General features: G+C 34.3%; 1 long non-coding RNA gene and 1 pseudogene across 1 annotated transcript; both read left to right on the forward strand.

Moving 5' to 3' along the window:
* The first annotated feature begins 674 nt into the window (after positions 1-674).
* Positions 675-4,498, forward strand: LOC113112393 (uncharacterized). Its single transcript, XR_003293428.1, has 4 exons — positions 675-803; positions 924-994; positions 1,533-1,635; positions 3,549-4,498. It is a non-coding gene; the product is annotated as an uncharacterized LOC113112393 (long non-coding RNA).
* Positions 4,499-5,241: 743 nt separating this feature from the next.
* Positions 5,242-17,500, forward strand: part of LOC113112392 (sorbin and SH3 domain-containing protein 1-like) — a 43,556-nt pseudogene continuing 31,297 nt past the window's right edge.

A 17,500-nucleotide genomic window follows, 5' to 3' on the forward strand; every position in this document is an offset into this window, starting at 1 on the left:
TGAAGTAAATTGTGTACAACTGTTTTTTTTCAGCAATGTTTTTGATCATGTGGATAATTTAGAGACCTTGCATGTCAAATTCCATGTTAACCCTACATAGGCTTAACAAATAAAATGAGTATCTCTGATGTTTCTGTAACGGTCTCTCCATTTCTTCAAGGAAAATTTACAGAAATTAAGAGACAGCATCACTCGACGCAATAAAGGCAAAGGACCGAATGGTAAGGAAATGCAGGACACATTTCATCATACAACATAACGTGGTGTGCTATTAGAATGTACACGAAAAGTTTACATATTACTCTTAGGGCTCAACAAAAGTATGAACTAATGGAAGTTTAGACTAAAAGAAGTTTAGAAAGAATTTTAGACCCTAGTCCATTTAAAATGATGAATTTATTGCTGTCATGGAATTACTTAACTGTATAGTTTTTAATTGTGTTTATTTTAAATATTAAAATAAAATAAATATTTAAATATTAAATATTTTTGTTTCTGGCACATAAAAATAAACATGATTTTTTTTTTGTGGTGGTGCCAAATTAAATTTATTGACACATTTTGTGACATTTAGAATCAAACAAAACAGAATATTTTATGTCTGTCTTCAAGAGTCTTTCTGTTTTCCGATTAGAGCTCATGATTACAGCACCAATACAAACAAACAGTCAGTGGGGGCGCTCAAATGAATGTGAATTGCTCAGTGTACGAACCCGCACCTCGGTTGATTGCCCAACCTCCTCCTGTTAGTCGACCGCTGCAGAGAGGAAGCTGGCAGACAGGAAGCACCTCCAGCACTTCTAGTATGTAATAAATAACTTCTTTAATCTCTCAAAATAACATCTGGTATTACTGTGAACAGAACCATGTTTACAAGTATGGTGTGTTTCTACAATGTAAATGTGAAGGTCTGACCTGTGCAGGTAGTAGCAGTCACAGATTGAGCATTCAGAGCACCGTCAGCAACAGCAGTGGGATGGAAGGTGAATGTGAGGTCAGTTTTTTCCCTTTAATCATCATCAAATATTCCTGAAAAGAGGTATCATGATTTCTACAAAAAGATTAAGCAGCACAACTGTTTTCAGCATTGATAATTATAAGAAATGTTTTTTTGCGCAGCAAATCAGCATATCAGAATGATTTTTGAAGAATCATGTGACACTGAGGCTGGAATACGGGCAGCTTTGCACCATAGGAATATTATATTTTCAAATATATTTAAACAGAAAACTTATATATATTTCATAATATTATTGCATTTTTGACCAAATAAATATAGCCTTAGTGTCTTCTTCCAAAAACATTTTAAAAATCATAATACTCGCAAAACAATAATACATTATACATTATTTGGAATATTAAAATATACTGGCATAAAGTATTTTACCTTAGATTGTTATAGTAGAAATTTAGATTTTACATCAAAATATTTTCCTTAATAGCAAATATTAAAACATCCAAGAATTTTTTACACCTTTTATTTATTTTGTTCTTTTTAAATGATCATATCATTTTTACATGAATGGTTTAAGGAGCCTCCGGACATTCCTCTTCCTCCACTGCCTCTCCGGCCCGCTGTGGATACTCCACCAGTACTTCCCTCCACCCAGGGGTCCCACGACGTGTAATAGAGAGGTATGTGTTCAAAATCACTTACACAATACCATGTGAAACAGAACACGTTTTCTGTCACATTTTTTCTCTATTATGAAGTATATAAGTAAAAGATAAATGTACTCAGGAGTTATTTTACCCAGTGAGTCTTTATGTTAAAGGTTGTAGAGAGCGAACACATACATAAATCTATAGATGGAGAGTTGTGGCTTTGTCTAGTTTTATTTTCGAAAGGTTTCACTGCGAGAATGCACCAGATGACTGGATAAAACTTTAGTGGAGCAAAGGTTGTTAGGTGTGAAACTCATACACCTCTCCATTTGACAAACCACAGCATCCATCACTAAACTCTTTTAACCCCAATGCCAGAGTTTGTGAAAGCTTAACTTTACATCAGTTACTTGATCATATATAGAAGCATCGACCTTTAAATCTTATAAAGATGGAGAGTGGGTTCAGAATGCACTACTTCTTCATCAGCTAATATACACAAACACAGACATCAGAGGATTGGCATCGTGTCAGAGAGGGGTCTGATGTGGGTGCCACTTATCCTCTGCTAATTCTTGCCTAGCTGATGGGAGCTATGATACATTTAGAGAAGTTTTAGAAAGGTGTGCAATCTGTGCCCATCCAACCCAGGTTCAGAACTGTGCCTTCTAAGGGGGCTATAGATGGTTATAGTAATGCAAAGAAGACAAAGCCAATTACAGTTCAGTATGCAAATCAGTGAAAGTCGAAGGGAGATTTTCAAACTTAACTTTCTTTGTAAAAAATAAAATATAGGTTTTTATAAACATATAGCTAACATATTCTACTCTTAAAATATTTAAAAAAATAAAAAAATAAAAAATAAATAAAAACAAATACTATGTAGAATAAAAGAAAATAATACAATTAAATTGTGTTCTTTTGTACTTTATTCATTAAGAATCATAAAAGTAAAGTATGTACTGTATCACAGTTTCCACAAAAATACTAAGCAGTGCAACTGTTTTCAAAGTTATAATATTAAAGCTGCAGTAGGTAACTTTTGTAAAAATATATTTTTTACATATTTGTTAAACCTGTCATTATGTCCTGACAGTAGAATATGAGACAGATAATCTGCTCCTCCCAGTGGTCCTATTGCCATTTGCAGAAAATACATTGCTCCCGTTAAGAAACAACCAATCAGAGCTGCGGTCCGTAACTTTGTTTGTGTTCAAAATGTAGAAAAATGTATATAATAAGCGAGTACACCATGAATCCATTTTCCAAACCGTGTTTTTGGCTTGTCCTGAATCACTAGGGTGCACCTATAATAAGTGTTTATATTCGGACTATTTTAGATTGCTTCGGGGGTACCGCGGCGGAGTAACCCAGTACCTTTGTGATTCTTCATAGACATAAACAGAGAGAAGTAGCTCCGGCTACAATGTTCTTCCGCAAGACGCAAGCAGTTCTGTTTATTAACCGCTAGAGCGTCAAAAGTTACCTACCGTAGCTTTAAGAAATAATCTCTGAAGAATGATGCGTCTCTGAAGACTGGAATAATGGATGCTGAAAATTCAGCTTTGCAACCACAGAAATATAAATGACATTTACAAATATTTTCAAATAGAAAACAGTTATTTGGAATTGTAATAATATTCAGTATAACTGTTTTACTATATTTGTGATCAAATAAATGCAGCCTTGATGAGGATTTTTTTTTTCAGAAACATAAAAACTCTTACAGAATCCATAGTTTCGAATAGTAGTTTTAGGTTAAACAATTCAGACAGAAATAATGGTTAAATTTTTGGGGATAGCAGTCCAGAAAACAAAAAACAAAACTCAATATATATTGATATTTGTTTATTATGTTATATAAGTTTATTATTTGTCTCTGGTTTGTCTGGAGCTCAGTTTGTATATTGCTCATTTTAAATTAAACCTGCTCTGTCTCTTAGGAATACAGAGATAAATGAGCGATATGTATCGACTCCATCCCGTCCTGTTCATCAGACGCCTGCGCAACGGCCCATGCCACCTCCACCAATACCGAGACGCACATGGTGATGGCCTGCTTCAGCACGGCTGGCTTTCGTTTTGTTTGACTCTGCACTTTTCTTGTTGAGCCTGTGAGATATGTGAGTCTCTTCAAGGAGGAACAGAAACTATTGGCTGTGTCCGAAACTGAAGACAGCTCCTTTGCTGCCCTATCAGTCAGTGACCTTACAGAGGTTTTGCATGAAGGTGACTCTTAAGGAAACTGGTTTGCCATTTATATTCTTTTTACCAACTGCCATCTATTGTAGGTAGAAAACAGGATATTATGCAAACGTCAGATTCAGAAGTCTTGAAGCTATCTTATTTTTCATATGCTGCCTGTGGTTTCAGACACAGTCAGTGGATCAGTATCCAGTGTTCAACTGTTTTAATCTAGACTCCACTTGCAATGCAAACAATCACCTTAGTTTATAGGTATTAAATTATAAATCTTCAGCTGAAGATATGCAATATGTTTAAGTTTTTTTTTCATAAAGTCACTTGTTTGCTATAAAGCCATTTGTTTTGTGCTCTCTGAGTGCCTTTAGTAGCAAATAGCAAACTCAAGAATTTGCCTACATTTGTTTTTAATCAGAACAATACTTTGTGTTGGCTGTGATCGGTCATGAGATGATGAGATTTATTGTTCAAGAGTTTTCTGCGTTTTAAAAATATTTATTGATGTATTCACATATTATTGCTGGCTGTAATATATCCCCGAAAGAGAAGCAGGGAAACAGTGTATTTAACAGCAGAAAAAGTGTGAATGCAGTGTGAAGAAGGAAGATGTGTGTTATGTATGTATTTGTTTGTCTGCGTGTTCATGTTTGTTAGTCCATGAAGACAAAACTAATTAAAGTGATTAAGTAAAGTGATTAAGTAAGTAGTCTTTTCTTCCATCCTGTGTTGTCTTCGTTATATATATATCTGCTAGGCTCTGTTTATAAATTCTAGCCTGAGTATAGCGGAGGTGTTTGACAAGTGCATATATTTAGCCTACCCAATGCACATGAAACATGTTTTATCTTTTGGCTTAGATAATATGGTAAAAATTCCATTTGCAAAATGATTCAATAATCAGTTAGCTATATATTTGCTTCTTGCTTAATAAATCGCATGTCAATCTTAAAAATGAGTTTTTCAGCAAATACTATGAATGTTTTTATGCGTATCATAATGAATTATATTAAACTTATTTTCTTTTGGTTCTTTTAAAAAAAATCTATATTTACTTTCATTTTTTTTTTAACCTCAACTATAAACTTTAGTGCTCTGGAACCACTAGAGGGCCTCAGCAAACTTCCAAGGGGGGCGTAAGACGACTTAAATATTTTAAATAACCTACATTAAAATAGTCTGAATTATTACCCCAAAATATTAAAAAAATTATATTTCCAACATGTAAGCTAAACTAGCATAATTTTTTTTATTGTGATAAACTAAGAATTTATTAACTAAATGTAATATGTAGCCTATTATTAAAATGTATATTTGTTATTGTTATTGTTTGCTGAAACATACGTTTTGTTAAATTTCTGTGCCTCTATGGAACGCCCCTCTCCTCCCGCTCCAGTGATATTGTGATGAGAGCGTGAGAGGCTCCATGCTCGGGCGAGCGCGTGCAGTGACCGTCACTGAATTGTGCAGCGTGCAGCAAGCAGTGTTATCAATACGGAAACCTGGACTGCTTCCTTAGAAAGGTGAATATTACTTAACGCATGCTTCATTCTCAGCCAGATTCCCAGTATTTGAATATCTCATTGATATTTCACAACAAACTGAAACGGAAAGTTCACGTGTTTTCTTCGTTTGGGCACTATTATTTGGCCTAGGTTATTATAATAAACCGCAGCGGCCATCCATTGCAGACAAAATGTGCAGAGCAGAAGTGCGGCAGCGTGGCTTATAATGTTTCAGTTACTTCAGCACTAAAGTTAGTGATAATATTATTTTATGATAACGTGTTGGCTATATTGACGGATGTAAATGGCGAAACTATAAATGGCATTGCTTATTGAAAGCACAATATGATTTGTCCGATAAATGAGATGGGATAGAGATGGTTCGAATTCTGCAGGAAAGGAGATCTGACTTCGGCTGCACTTGATATCCAAATAAGGAATAGGATTGACTGAATATGCGGAGGGAGCAGGACAGTGAAGCGATCTTCACGAGCTTAACCATCGCATTGCATATGGCTTGAAAAAAATAAATAATAATAATAATAATAATTGTACACATAAAAAAATATCCAGATCTTAGTGGTATAACTGCCTGTATTCACGAAGATGAATGTTAGTTGTAATGCAGTGCGGTGTATGCGGCAGTAGTAGCAGGGTAGATGAACTATGCAGAAATGGGACAGTTTTTTGGTAGATTCGTGATGGAGCACAGATAATAGTTTTTTGAGGCTTTAACCCTACATTTAAATATATAAAATAATTTATTCAGTTTCTAAACAGTTTCTGCGTTATCTTTTTTTTTTTTTTTTTTTTTTTTTTTTTTTAATCTTAAGGTGTTTAGTGGAACTTTTATAAAGTCTAACAGCTCCGGAGAGTGGTCTACCAACTTGCTTTATCATGGTCCCATAATAAACTGTCCACCCCAAAGGCAATAGATTAACCAAAATTCTAAATCCCTGGGAAGAAGTAAGAAATTCTAATTATTTAAATGAAAGACTTAAATATTCTCAATATTCCTAAATTTAGAATTCTTACATTTTAAAATCAAGGGTTATTCTTGTTCTTTTAGAAGATTATTTAACCTGGTTAAATTACTTTATAGGAATTATTTTTAACCAGTAAACCAGAACAATCTGAAAACCAGGTATATAAACTCAATAACATACTTTTCCTTCTTTAAAAATTATTTAAGTGGCATTAGAGACTAAAGTGAAATAGGTTTCTGTACTGCTTACCGCTTAGTATTTATAAATGATAAAAAAAACTGCATTGTTCATCAGCAGGTTTTCCTACAACAATTAACACGAGGCAAAATGTTCTAACTATAAGTTCTGTTATGTTCCTCATTATTATAATGTAGTTGTAATGCAATCGAAGAACACTGACAAGGGGATTGTACAATGGCAAAGAAAAGAAAGAACATCTCACACCTTAAAAATCTCACCCGGTGAAGATGTTCAGCTCAACAACTGTGCCAGACCTACAGGATGTTATCATTATTTTCTGGAACAGGAGATATGTAGTATTTCAAGAGGAAGTGAACAACATAAAAATCTGAAGTAGGTGAGAAACTACAACATTCTGCCACCGTCTTTGGTAGCCGTCTCCTTACAAAGATAATGAATAATTTGTGTTGGCTGCTTAATATTTTATAAGCTTTCTGTAGGATCATATTACTGTCTAGTGTGGTGAACAGGCACCAAAAAAAAAAAGAAAAGAAAAGATTGGTGGTAAAACACTGTCTAAATGAGTTTTCCTGTGAAAGATTTGATAAAATATTACGTTTGAGATTGGTGATTTTATAGGATCATAAATTTATTACATAAAGAGAGGCCATTATGATTTTAAGTATTTTTTACGGCTCTGTAAGCACTGATTATGGTATAAAAGTTTTTACACAGGTTTGTCAAATTAGTAAAAGGGGTCATATTATGTGGCTAAAAATTAACATAATTTTGTGTATTTGGTGTAATGAAATGTGTTTATGCTGTTTAAGGTAAAAAAAAAAAAAACTGTACAATTTCTGCAAGTTACAAGTTGTTTCATTCATTCAGTCTCGTTTCATTCAGGAATGAAAAAAGTCATTGAAAAATTGATTAAGAAATAGTTACTGTATATGGACACGATATGCACTAAATACACAAAGTAACTGGCATTATTGTGTCTAAAATGTATGTAATATTAACTTATTGTTTATTTAACTGTTGTACAAAAGCAATATCATGCTCGTAATCATGCAGTTGGTCCAAATATGAATATGTTTTTGGTTACCTGCAGCCTCAGACAATGATTGAGGCGGCCTTGACAGATCATACATCACATCCACTCCAATCCAGACCATTTCAATGTTACACCATGTTGCTTAGCAACCCTCATCTAACCCCATACTTTCCTTCTACCAATTGACTGCAGCGTGGCTTTGAGTGGCACTTGAAGTGAGCACGAGTCTGTATGTTTTGTTAGCGCTACAAATTTCAAGGTCTGTGTGCACAAAGCAGCACGCTAATGCAAACAAGAGGTTGAACAGACCGTCTCTGCTTCAGATTGTGTTGTGCTGACAGATTTTTCTTTTCACCTCTTGCTTCTTTTACAGATTGTGGACCAGCTGGCTCGAAGTCAGTGTTTGGATGATGTTTGCCCAATGAGAGTTCATAGTTTGAGTGCAGATCATATTTAGACAGTACATGATGATGTCAGGGCTTAAACGTTATGCATTTAATGTATTTGCCATGTAACACATAGCTGGGACACTCAACACGATGGACCTTCAAATAATGTATTTTTCAGATCACTGTGAACTATTCAACTTTCAAGAGAGTGTGAAGTCCAAGTGTGTGTGTGAATGTGTATAGCTTGGCTTGCTTTGTAAAGGCTGTGCCTGGTTTTGTTGCTCAACACTGAGATCTGGGGTCCTCCATCATTAGGGAAGCACTTGAAATGTCTGGATTATCATATAGCCGTTTTTAGGTGTGGTTGAATAGTCTACATCCCCTGATAAAATTATCAGGCACCAGTCACATAACTGAGAGGTCTGAAACAGTTGTCTCTGTGTGCATTGCAAGTGGGATGCCTACAATCTCTGTTGGTTAGAATAATTTTGACGAATTGTTGGCTGGTGAGATTTTCAGGGCTAAATTCGGAAACAATCCATAGAAAAACAGGTCATTTCTTGTCAGAAAATGACCAATACCTTTAAGATTAAGAGCATGGACATTTCCTTCAACCATAAAACGCAACATAATTCAAAGTGACTCAAAATATAGGTAAAACACCTATGAAAATTCAATATAGAAAATTCCTTTAAATTAACACTTTGGGACGTATTTTTACAGATTTTGGCTTTGTTTTTGCATTGTACACTGTTATACACTGGGTGTATAACACAGAGCAACTAATATAGTTATATGATTAGTATATGTACATGAATTCAAAGCCCCGTGATATGGCATTTTTTTCTTTTGTGCTATCCATTTATTTATTCAAAAACTATATATATATATATATATATATATATATATATATATATATATATATATATATATACACACACACACACACACACTCACACATAGAATAACCTGAATACTCGTTTTGGTGTATAAATCCCAAATGTCCACGTGACACAACTGTTAAAAAAATTCTAATTAAAAAGAAAACCTTATTTCTTTTTAATAAATTCTTATAATCTTTTGTTAGTATTTTTTTTCATGCAAAACAACTTAACTTCACAGAACTTGGAACATTATTTTCTTTTCTTTTTTTATTATTATTTCTTAAGTCAGGGATACTCTTATATATCATTAAATCTAATGGATCACATCCTGAGCTGTTCAATATCCAAAATTCAGTATTCCAGATCTCAGTCTGGTCCATTATTTTTATAGCCTACAAAATAAGTCCCTGCATGCCTTACGAGCTTTGTCAGTCATTCGATATCAAAAGCCACCCCGTTATGCACTGCTTTGTATCCCAAGTGTGAAACTCATTATCATTGCCCCATCTGTCCTTCTAGAACATCCATGCTGCACACAAAGGCTTTTTTCTGGCATGTGCTGTGGTAAATGCTGTCGTGCCCCTCCCTCTGTGGCTGCCTGTTGTCTGGTCAGCAAATGCCGAGGCCTGTGAGGGCCAGACCCAGAGGCTTTGACTCATCTTTACACAGCTGTGCACTAGAAAATCTGTCAGACATAATGGGCTTCTGTATTCCATGATGTAATGATGTTATTTTAGATGTCACTCTATTTCAGATGACATCGACATGATGGCATTTTACTGGCTGAGGATAGCTCTCAGTAGCCGTGCTAATAGTGTGTTATCAATGCTCGGTAGTGGTATGGAAATATTTAATTAGTAATAAAGCCAGGTGATTGTGAGCGGAATTTTTAATGTTTGTACATTTTTGTAAACGTTGCTACAAAGATTAAGCAAAATTTGTTAATCACAGAGAATACAGACTATTAGTATTATATTAATTATACTGGTTTATGATTACTTTTACTAGCATTATAATAAATATTTTTATTAATATTTTTATTTTATAGTCATAGAATACGTTTTAAATGATTACATTATAAATGATTATTTTTCCGTTGAGGTGTTTGTGATCTTAAAAGGATAGACCCAAAAATGAAAATTCTGTAAGCCTTTACTCACATTCAGGTTGTTCCAAAATTGATTTGATTTTGATTTTAAATTAAGCAACACACGTGGCAGAACCTTCAAAATAGCTACCAGGTAAGCAGATCTCTGCATATTGTTCCAGTTAAAAGTTACAAAGTTTCTTGTAAGAACATTTTCAGGACAAATTGATTATCATTACTGAAAATGGTAGTTTTCCACATTTAGAAAAATATTAGATTAAACATTTTCTATGAAAATATACTTCATTAATGTCTGATTATATACATACAGTAAAAGAATTGGCAAAATCATCATGGCTTTTCTGTTGTTAGCAAAACATGCTAAGACACCTCATCCTCCGCAACACCATTCTCACTTACCGCAACAATTTAAGGCCAGTTGAGGTAGAGAGAACTATTTTTTGGTAATGATAATTTAATCACACAGACTATTTTTAAATGTATACAGTATAATGAGTTATTTAAATAAACATTATTTTATATATATATATATATATATATATATATATATATATATATATATATATATATAATATATATATATATATATATATATATATATATATATATATATATATATATATATATATATATATATATATAAAGCTGAAAACATTTATATCAACCCACCATCTCCCAGGATGGAGACACACATTATGGGTTAGAGCAGGGGAGGCCTTTTCAGCATGACGTGGCATTTAAAATTTTTCTGGTTAACCACTGTGGCAACAAAACCTGTGTCCACATACACCGGTTTGTTTCACTATATTAGTGAGGATACTCATAGGCTTCCACTGTTTTATGTCAGGTTTATGATATTTTCTATGTCTTAACCTGATCCTTAACCCTCACAGAAAACTGTACACATCATCATATTTAAATGGATAGTTCACCAAAAAATTACAATTCTGTCATTAATTACTCACCTTCATGTAGTTCCAAACCCATAAGACCTATATTTATCTGCAAAACACAAATTCCAATATTTTTGATGAAATCTGACAGCGCTCTGACCCTCCATAGACAGCAACACAACTGCAGTGTTCCCAGGTCCAGAAACATAGCAAGGACACCAGTAAAATAGTCCATGTGACACCAGTGGTTCAACCGTTTATGACATTTTAGGGTACTCTCCAAAATGGTGGAAAACGGTAACTCAGGGAGAAGAATTGTTGAATAAATTATGTTGTTATTATTACGTGGACTGTTTTACCGATGCCCTCTCTACATTTCTGAACCTGGGAACATTGCAGTTGTGTTGCTGTCTTTCGAGGGTCAGAGAGCTTTCAGATTTTATCAAAAATATCTTAATTCAACTCGATTTCATGAAAGTGCACATAAAAAGTACATCAAATAAGAATGAAAACTCGTGGTATTGATATGCAAAATTTGACTTTTGCGTGTATTGGCTATGCGATGGGTTGGATTAGGGTTGTGTGGTTGATGCGTATCATATGTACACAAAAACTGCGTATGATATGCATGCCAACAAATTTCATATCTTATGCATGCGAAAACTGTGTGTTATATGCACGCCAAACAGGTGGTTAGCATATACACACCAAAGTCAATTTTTGCGTATCAATACCATAAGATTTCATTTTTATTTGGTGTACTATTTATATGCATTTTCATGAGATCAGGCTCCTTAATTTTTGTTTCTGAAGATGAACGGAGGTCTTATGGGTTTGGAATGACTTGAAGGTGAATAATTAATGGGTGAACTAAACCTTGAAATATAAACATTTTTACAAACATTTTTAACTAGTGAGGACATAAAATGGTGGGTTTATATAAACGTTTTTTAATGAATGTATATAATCAGGCATTAATGAAGTATATTTTCATAGAAAATGTTTAATCTAATATTTTCTAAATGTGGAAGACTACCCGTTTCAGTTATGATAATCAATTTGTCCTGTACTTGTTCTTTCAAGAAATTTTGTAACTTTTAACTGGAACAATATGAAGAGATCTGCTTACCTGGTAGCTATTTTGAAGGTTCTGCCACGTGTGTTGCTTAATTTAAATCAAGATATATATATAAATAAATAAATAGTGTGTGTTTAAATGGCCCTCAAATTTTTTTTTAAAGTCAAGTAATTTATAAGAGTACTAGAAACAGAAGGCACAGCAGTGTGTATTGTCTGAATATAAATATCAGACGCTTTTACAGGATAAAGAAATTGACAGTAAGAGGAGACTGACTGTGATTAAAGTGCACGCGATGCATGCTCCTGCAGATCATTAATGTGATTTTATTCGTCTTAATTAACTTTATTATTATTTATTATTATTATTAAATTCACTATATAGCTTACAGTGATTAACACATTTCTGTAAAGTTTTTAACCAATTTTGTAAGGTTTGTGCCACTGCTGCTCATTACTATCAGTATTGGTAATTACAAATTGGTAATTTTTAGCTTTCTGTATTGGTTAGTCCTCCAATATGCTTAAGGTCTTTAGTAACAGTAGGATATTTCTGTTGCTATACTATAATTATAAGTGTTATCTATGAAAGAAAGGAAGAAAAAAAGTGCTTTATGTTTTTTATTCAGATACACAATTAGTCAAAAAGTACAAAGCTGTGAGCCGTTATCAAAGGAAAAGGAGGCCATTTTTTGTTATTATGTGTACAAATACCATTTAGTTGTTTCGGATTGTTATTTTCCCAATAAATGACTAACATCTTTAGGTTTAAATTTTTTAAATATGTGCTTTTTCCATTATGTCAGGTGGTCTAATAAATTGTTAAGCACCGTATGTTTTCATAGCATTCAGTCGGCACATTTGTTTGAAGGACATTGGGCAGAATGCGGAATAGTGTGTTTTATGTCAATCAAATTAAAATAAAGAATATTGTGTTTTAAAAAAAATCGGATTAATTGAATAAAATAATAGGCCAACTAATCGATTATCAAAATAACCGTCAGTTGCAGCCCTAGTAAAGTGAACTCATTGTCATGTTGAAGAAACCAGTCTGAGATGATTTGAGCTTTGTGATATGGTGTGGTCTTCTGCTACTGTAGCCCATCTTCTGCAGGGTTCAACATGTTGTACGTTCAGAGATGGTATTCTTCACACCTTGGTTTTAACGAGTGGTAATTTGAGTTACTGTTGCCTTTCTATCATCTCTAACCAGTCTGCCCATTCTCCTCTCACCTCTGACATCAACAAGGCATTTTTGTCCACACAACTGCCGTTCACTGGATATTTTCTCTTTTTCGCACAATTCTCTGTAAACCCTAGAGATGCTTGTTTGTGAAAATCCAAGTGGATCAGCAGTTTTTAAAATACTCAGCCCAGCCCATCTGGCACCAACAACCGTTCAGTCCCCTTTCTTCCCCATTCTGATGCTCGGTTTGAACTTCAGCAAGTCGTCTTCACCACATTTAGATGCCTAATAGCCTAAATGCAAGTTGCTGCCATGTGATTGGCTGATTAGAAATTTGTGTTACCAAGCAATTGAACAGGTATAGTTAATAAAGTGGCCGGTGAGTGTATATTATATACTTTGATAGATTGCATATGTTCAAGATTAAAGATAACCTAAAAATAACTGAATCCAAAGTTCCCCTTGTTTATTCCATTTTAAATAATGTTAAGTGTTTTCTTTAAATTAATGTACATCATGGAGAGTAATGTCCTTGTTATCTTAGACTATTGAAAAATAAAAAAAATGTAATTACTCATTACATACAAACACTTAATGAACTAACTAATCCAACTAATCATCTTAATAGAGGAATAAACTCTCAATGTTGCAAGAGAGCAAGTTACTGATAGGAGCAGAATCGATGTAAACTATAATTATTCATATCTCCATGCATGCTGGGAAAAGGACAAATGGGAGTAAACCACAAAACTACTTTTCTGTGTACAGGCCTATTTGAAATGCTATGCTTGATGGTTCAGCTTTTGAGTTCAGAATAGTGAGTAAAACAAAATAAGTGCACAATATTTGGCTATTCAACATTATTATTATCTACACCTGTATTTGTTCTGTTGGAGTTATTAGTTCCCTTTTGAGTAGTTCACCATCGTTCCTGTTATTTCAGAAAATAGCTGAGAGGTTTCTCTCAGATAGATGTCATGCTCTGTAAAAAGATGTGTGTATGAACGGTGGCTGAGGCAAATACCACAGTTGAATACATTTCCTTTTATGATGCTGTTGTTAAAATGTGTTGAGAGTATATCAGTCTAGGCCTTCATCCAGTACATCTGCTGAAGATGTTTATGGTTATGGACAGGCTATTCTCAATTAAAAACCCATGGTTGTTCTTCTACAGTGCTACTCTCGAGCCATGTTTGGAGCTGTTTGCTGTGATCCTAGTGAGCTTTATTCTCTCTCTGCCCCCCTTGTTGACAAAGCAGACGTCAAACTGTGTTATGTAAGAGCCAACCCCCTCGCTCCAGTTCCTGCAGGCCCCTTGTAGATCTCCTTTGTGTAATAAAGCTGGACTCTTTAAAAGCTGTCATGGAAATAGAATGAAGCGATCCTCAGAGATTCTATGGTGGACTATTATGGTACTTTTCCTTGTGTCACCCCCTTTATTATTGTAATAAGCCTGGCATAATGTAATGGAAAACAGTGAGGGATGTCCAGTACATGATGACCTTCAACTGTGCTTTGGATCTAATGCTGTGACTTATTAACTTTTGGTTGAAGAGTTCTCACAGATTTTATTACATCATTAGTTCTGCCATCAAAATCCATTGGCTGTATTTCACAGGGTTTCCCAAGTTCCTAAAAGGCGTTCAGCAGCATTATTGATATACAGGACATTTTAGACGTTGACAAAACAGAGGCATTGCTCATAGAAATGAGCAAGTGGAAGGGAGGGAAGTCACCAAACAAAAATGTGCATTTAGATTTTTTTAACGTTTGCAAGCAATGTTAAACATATATATTTAATAATATATCATTTAACATCAACATAAAACAAACTTCAAATAGCTAACACCTGTTTACAGTGTATTATTGATAATATTCTGAATGAAAAATGGGGTGAGTAGAGCTAGTATGCTATGTCATTATTGCAATTTAGAAGAAAAGCTTGTTAGCATGTGTTAAATGTGTGTTAGCAGGATGAGGTATTTTATTTCATGATTATTTTATCTGTGGTTGCCAGGTGATAAGATGTAACATAAAATCCCAATGTACATAACTGATAACAAAAAAAGTCAAATTATGGCTTTTCATTGTAAATTATAAAATTACTTGTTCCTTTTCACTTTTTGTATTAGACTTTCAGTGAGCTAAAATGTTCAGAAATGTTACGACTTGATTTGGTTTATTGAGCTACTAAGTGCCCCTGGATTACACCCCTTTTCTTACCAATAGCTACATGAGCCAAAGCTGTGGACCTGAGAGTTACAGCTTGGCCTTAAGTGAGATTTGGGCCACTGTTTTGGTTCTGAAACTAAGGGCCCTATTTCCATGATCTAGACGTAAAGTGTAAAGTGCACGGTGCAGGTGCACTCAGGGCGTATCCAAATCCAGTTTTGCAATTTTAACGACGGAAAAACGGTCCGTGCGCTCAGGCGCATTTTTGGAATGGATTGTCCCTCTTCTCTTAATGAGTAATGGGCGTAACGTTCAATACACCAATCAAGGTGTCATCTCCCATTCCCTTTAAGAGTGAGATGCGTTCGCGCCAGGACAGATCACTATTAAATAGTGGAATTTGTTGACGGAAAATCTGAACGCTTCTCAAGCGAAGAAACCGATCTGCTCGTGCGTGAAGTTAAAGTGTGCGAGCAGATCATCTATGGGACAAGCAGGAATCCACCAAAGCTCTGCGCGATAAGTCAGTTAATATATATATATATATATATATATATATATATATATATATATATATATATATATATTAGTGCTGTCAATCGATTAAAAAAAATTAACTAATTAATCGCACAATTTTTTTAAAATTAATCGCGATTAAACGCGATTAATCGCAATTAAAAGACTGAAACTTTTTGGATATGTAAATGTAAAATGTAAATAATTAATGTAAACTCAAGACAAAGAAACTATTTAAATTCAAAATATGATTGTTTATTGGAATTTTTGTTTAACTTGTAACACAGATTTTCTCATGTAAACAACATACCTGCAATAAACCATCAATATCCTCCAAATTAACTGTTGGCTTGAAAGCCATATTTATTACAGAAATAAAAACACAGGCATGTAAGTACCATTTGAATTTCAAAACAATCAATGCCAATAAAAAACAAAAACGATTTCCATGTTGAATTCTAAGTGGACTGCAAAAAAAATCCAAAGTATAGTCATTGCCAGTGCTTTAAGTGGGCCAGTACGCACTGGTACCGCCACTTCCAAATATAGCTCTTGAGCGTACCGCCACCTCTCCGTGCGCCCAGAACGTGCTTGTAAGCGGTACGCTCATTTGGACATCTGTTTTAATAGAGGTTTTAATCTTTTACCTGCACTGCCGATTTTCAGAGCGCCCTTCACAATGCAAGCTTCCTAATTCATCCCACCCAGAGCAGAAACTACCCATTCACCCTTAAGTTACACAAGTGAATAGCGCATGTGTCGCTTTTCCCACTGTTAAGTGTCAACAACTCAACGTGGCCGGAGAAGGTGTGTGAAACTCGTTGTGAGTTATACTAAAGCAAAATCTTGAGTATTTATTGTCTGATAAACATTAAAAACTGTCTGCGGAGGTTGAGTCGTCCTGCAGCCCCCGCTGGCTGTTCATTGGCTGCAGCATCTTTTTTCTAAGTTCTAAAAAAATACCGTAGACGGCAAGGCACAAATTTAGATATTAATTTATCTAATTAATCTATAGCCTATGCACAAAGACAATATGATCTTTTTGTCCCCTTTTTGTGTTAAAGCTTGATGAAGAGAGAGAGCGCAAGTTGCTGCAGCTGAGGAGGACAGTGATGCGCGCGTACAGGAGTGATTGACAGTTCGCGGCACTGTGTACAAAAAAGCGTTACAGAAAGGTCTGATTTACGCACTGTTACAGTCATTGTTTTTTTTTTTTTTTTTTAAACGATGACATTTGAGTTCATGATTTTAATGTTGCTGTTTCTTGTGGCAGACTAAATGAAGAGTAATGTTTCTTGTGGCAGACTGAAGAGTAATCCGTGTTTTATACTGAAACTTTCCGTCTAAAAGTCCTTCCTTGGTCTTATCCATATTTCTTTGCACGTTAACACACATAGGCCACAACTGGAAATAAAAAAAAACTGCAACCGCGTTAATTGCGTTATTTTTTTTTAACGCGTTAAATATTTCAAATTAATCGAATGCGTTAACGCGCTAATTTTGACAGCACTAATATATATATATATATATATATATATATATATATATATATATATATATATATATATATATATATATGTGTGTGTATTGGCACAATTGTTCAATTAATTCACCAATTTCATTCATCATTATAAGTAGTAATAGTCTGAATTGCAAATAGGTAGCCTAATACATGCAGTGACTATCCATCATTACATTTTTATATTTATGTAGCCTACACAATAATTATACTGTAATCCTTTTGTT

Source organism: Carassius auratus, chromosome 13 (genome assembly GCF_003368295.1).
Source record: "Carassius auratus strain Wakin chromosome 13, ASM336829v1, whole genome shotgun sequence".
Classification (NCBI taxonomy): domain Eukaryota; kingdom Metazoa; phylum Chordata; class Actinopteri; order Cypriniformes; family Cyprinidae; genus Carassius; species Carassius auratus.